The following is a 5,261-nucleotide window of genomic DNA, read 5'->3' as shown; positions in this document are numbered from 1 at the left end:
TGGTCCTCATTTCAAATTCATGATTAAGTGAAAACTAAACAATTTCACTGTTTCAAACTATTTATTTAATCCAGCAGCATAAGTCATGTATAATGTTTAGATGGTTACAACACATGCATAAATGATACAAAAAGAGTAGTGTGGCTAGTAACATTTTAAGCTTGGCGAGTAAAATTTGTTTGTCCACTAGCCAAAGAAGAGTAAGTTATGAAACAGAGCGTAGAACACTGCTTTACTGGTCCGAGCTTGCTCTGCCTTTCCACTTCTGTGGACACTATAGAGTTCAGAGTTTGGATGAGTTCAACATCGGCCACATTCGGTTCCAGAAATGGCTTGAGTTCTGCAGCAATTACAGAGTTCCTCAGCCCTGTCTGAACATATTCTGTACCAATGTCGAGTCATATTTCATCATGTCCTCTCTCGATGCAATAAGCAGCTTTTCTCGTAGAATTAGGGCACGAAGTAAGAAATCTTGTGGATCTTCCTTGGCACCTTGTGTCACTGAACTCAGTAACTGGTAAAGTTCTGTTGCTGACTTTTCTCGATAATGGGCCCTCAGCATTTGCCGAAGTTCTGTCAATGAAAGTCTGTCCCTACTTTCCAAGAATGCTCTCAGGTAACTTCCTGGGGAAATTGATTGAATGGTTGCCGATATAATATCCTCTGTAGGGATTGCTTTCTTGACTCCCATGTCAATCTGCTGAGCCAAGCTAGTAAAGGACAACTTGTTCTTTTGCCCTGGTTCACCAATCTGTCCTGATATTTTAAAGTCCCTCTGTAGAGATTTCCCCATTGCACGTAGCTGTGCCGTCTGTTCATTTTGAACCTTGAAGAGGTTATTCTGCAGGTTACCGATACTCTCTAAGTTTCTAATTCGTTCCTGAAGTTCTTCCATTGGACTGATATTCTCTAAGTTCCTAAGTCTATCTTGAAGTTGTTCAAGTTCACTTGGACCCCCTCTGCTTCCACCCAAGGCGTGGGGTCGGATTCACTCATCATGAACACATCATGTAAAGTCAATGTTAACAACAAATGTATGACATGTGTACAGCAGAAGTTACAACTATGACACATAAACAGTTATAATAAATTGATGACAACGGTACATGGCTTGGTCGTCGGTGTTCTTCCCACTGTTCAATAAGGTTCACTGTTACTGAAACCACCTATCCCTCGGCTGGCTTGGCGTTTCCTTCTGGATCTCAACACCACACCCTGAACACACTGGTCTGCATAACTTGGACACCTTTCCATCAGCAGTCTGCCACATCTCAGATTACACTCCTAGTACCAGCTGTCATCCCGGACGAGCCCCCAGAAAATGTTGCACACCCAGAAAATGGGCGTGGCTGAAATATATAAAAACAAGTTAAGTTGGTGGTCATCGGATTTATTCCGCTGTAATGACAATATGGCGTCGAGACAAGCGACGCATGTCCTATGACGTCATTATAAACAACTTCTAAGGCATATGTCATAACAACTACTCATGCATACTAAACAGCTTCAATGTAGAAACTAAGGTGATGTGCGGAGTTATCTCCCCTTCAGAGTACAAAGTGATGACACATGGAGTTATCTCCGTTTCTATATAATGCACAAACGTTTCAAAGTACAAGCTGATATAACATGTAGGGTTATCTCCCCTTGCAATAGTTTACACACTGGTTACATATTGTATTGAAAACACAATCTCTTCGCTATTATTAATGTGTATCAAAACAACATTTTAACAAACAACCAAATATTAAACAGATAACTAGTAACTCATGAACTTGATAACTCCTACTAAAACTAACTTGAATAACTATTGAAGTTGGCAATATCAATTCCCAAATAATAATTGTACTTCTCCAACTGTACAATATAAAATACGCTTCACAGAGTTTATATTTAGAATTGAACATGTTTCAAATATTTTTATATTAAATCTTAATGATAATACAGATAACAGATAATTCTCTATTAAAATGCAGTATTTCACATCACAAATGGACGGTGCGCCTTTAAACCACTGCTTCAGTGATCAACCGCCATTATGCTGTTCTGAAAATAGCACTTTCACACCAGGCTTCACCCTGTTGCTACACGATCTAAAATACTGCTACATGATACAAAATACAGATATATGCATCAACAACCTACTATACCCATTACAACATACATAAAAGGTGTTTTGGAAAGCTAAAAGATTGATATAGAGAATGCCCATAATATCGCAGGTGCGTTCGACAGTTCAAACGGACTATCTTGCAAATTTCTAAAACAACTGTTCCTAGTGAACCGAACACATTATAATATATTCTAGTACATTGGGAACATGTTTGCCAGTGTGTTTTGATGCTTCTGAAATATATAAAAACAAGTTAAGTTGGTGGTCATCGGATTTATTCCGCTGTAATGACAATATAGCGTCGAGACAAGCGACGCATGTGCTATGACGTCATTACTTTTTGTGGTTACGTCTGCCGACGACACGTTGAAACATTTAAAGTAGTCTACTCTGTTGGTTCACTTATAAAAAAATTAGGGGTAACCTAAAACTCTAATAAAAATACAAACAACTATTGGTCAGTTTGTCCAGTCCCAACATATAATGTTTCCACACCTCTTTATGTCGTTTTAAAGTTTTAAAATGTATGTTTATTTGAATGTAAATAATAATTTACATATGCTTGCTTTGTTTGGAACACACTTGCCGATGTGGCTGTTTGACATTGGTGGGGTTTCGTTAAACATTCATTCAGTCATCCATTCATTACAATACATTACTTCATAAGTAAAACAAATGATTTTTGTTTTTAGGTGGACACTTTGGCCGCGATAAGACTTTGGACAAAATACAGAAACGTTATTGGTTGCCAAATTTAGTGTCTGATGTAAAGCAATATCTTCAGACCTGCGAGAGATGCCAGATGGTTAATAGAAAGGCCAACAAGGTCGCCCCACCATTACAGCCTATTCCAGTTACAAAACCACAAGCCTGGCGATCAGTAAGTTATATAACAAATGTTCACAATTTGTTTGGAATTTATCGATGTATAAAATTAATTTGATACTAAATGTGTGACTGCTATACATCTATACATTTTTAATAATCTATAAACAATTGTTAAGACACTTGAAAATATTAATAATTATGTTGTCTTTATATGACCCATCTTCCAAAATGAACACTCCGAGCTATGCCTTCGATGAGGAAAGACGTGTCGCTCTACTCTCTCGAGTTGCCCCCACCCCCACCTGGGGGGACTTATTGCAAGCTACGGCTCTTTGTTAGAGTACCGCGTCGCTTACATTGGCTCACGGGCAACCGTGACTTTGGTGTATGGCGACGCGGTAACGAACACGACGAAGAGGAAAGGAAGAGGAAACCTGCACCAGGGACGGCTCAGGGGGGACCTAAACTGGCGGCTCAACCGCCAGCGGCGGTCCTGTCTGCGTCGCCGCCCCCACCCCCGGGACCCGATCAACCAGTGCCAGCCGACGCAGTTACCTCTGAACAGACTGAGCCAGCGGACCAGTCGACGCCGCTGTTGGACACAGCGATCTGCGAAACGCCACGGCGTGCGTCTCCCGTTCCAACCCCTTCGAGGCGGTCGGCGTCGAGTCCTCCACCCCCGGGGGGCTCTGCCAAGACCCCTATGGATGGCGCTGCTGCGAAGCGGAAGACCGTCACCCCACCGAGTAGTGACCAGCCAGCCAAGGCCCGGCCTTCCGCGACCGCCCGGGGCAGGGACGCCGTCTGGAGCCTAGCCATCTCCAAGATCAAGGGCCAGTACGCTCGATACTTGGTCGGGGACACCTCGGACACCAGCTCACTGCCGGGAGGCATTCTTGAGGGCAACTTTAAGAAGTTTCCTGACGGAGTTGAGTGTGCCATCCACGCCATGGAACTACGAGACGGGAAGTTTGGACTTGTGGTGACGTCGCGCCGAGATGATCTCTACAGACAGGGAATACTCTTCGAAGACATGGACAACTACACCATCCACAGAGTACTGAAGATCATCGCCGGTGCCCATTACGTCGAGCAAGCTAAGACCTTGCTAGCCCACCGTTGGAGGAAACTGGTGCCACTTCAACCGTTCCAAGGGCTTAGTTGGACTTTAATTTTTTTTTATTATTATTATTATTTTATTTTTTTTGGTAAACAATCCGACGCACTTTATTTTGGCAGCCCGTCTAAATTGCTCAAATCACTTTAAAACCCTTTCGGCCGAGCAGTCTAATTTTGTTCTTTGGACTTAAATTTTTGTCCAGACATGAGTTGTATGAATGAGCTCATTTTGGCTTTAGGTCTTTGACCTAACTACTAAATTCGTATTCCAAATTCCGCCCACCTTAAACTCACACGCCCCCCCCCCCCCCCCCCCCGACCGGACCATTTAGATCGGACTTTAAAGTTTTAGACCTCCGTTCAAAATTATATGTCGAAATTATTCTCTTTTTTTTTATATTATTAAATAGTCCGATCCTCTCTTCTTTCTCTTATTTATTTTTGGACTGTCCATCTAAAATGCTCCAAATTATATAAATATTCGGCCGAGCAGTCAACTCTTTTTATTTTTGGCTTATAACTTTTTATTTATTTTTATTTTTTTAATTCTATTAACTTTTTTACTAATAGCTATTTTCAAAATTCTGCCCATTTTCAACTCTATCCTCCCCTCATCCCGAGTCAGGCCACCGATCTTATCGGAGGTCGGACTCTGGATGGGCGTGTTCGAAACCCTAGTGGTATATGGACACGTTAAATTGTTATCTATCTATCTATCTATCTATCCAAAATGAAGTCATTTTATGGAATATTTTTTAAACTTAATTTTAGTTTATGTAAAATATAAAGCTAATTAAAAAATATATATTATATTAAAAAAAACCGTATTATGATTTAAAAACATCATTAATATCTAATTATTTGTTTTGAGAAAAAAATCTATGTAAAAATAAATACATTATATTATATAAATAAAGTAATAATAAAAAACGTGTTTTTACTTTTTGGAATATTTTGTTATATTTAATATATTTAGATTGGCATAGATCTGATCGGATGAGAGAACTGTCGGTGGTAATAAATACGTGTGCACAGTCACCTATTACTACACCAAGTGAGCACAGGCAAAAGCTCTACCAACCAAACATGCATCGGGTGTGGCCCAATTTTTAAAGGAGCTATTTTTATGGTAAACTAATTTTTACATTATTTTGTACAATTGTTAATATTTATAATTAACAACATTAAAACATTTGTATTT

Source organism: Gigantopelta aegis, chromosome 9 (genome assembly GCF_016097555.1).
Source record: "Gigantopelta aegis isolate Gae_Host chromosome 9, Gae_host_genome, whole genome shotgun sequence".
Classification (NCBI taxonomy): Eukaryota; Metazoa; Mollusca; class Gastropoda; order Neomphalida; family Peltospiridae; genus Gigantopelta; species Gigantopelta aegis.
The sequence above is the reverse complement of the archived record's forward strand: the minus strand, read 5'-3'. Positions refer to the sequence as shown.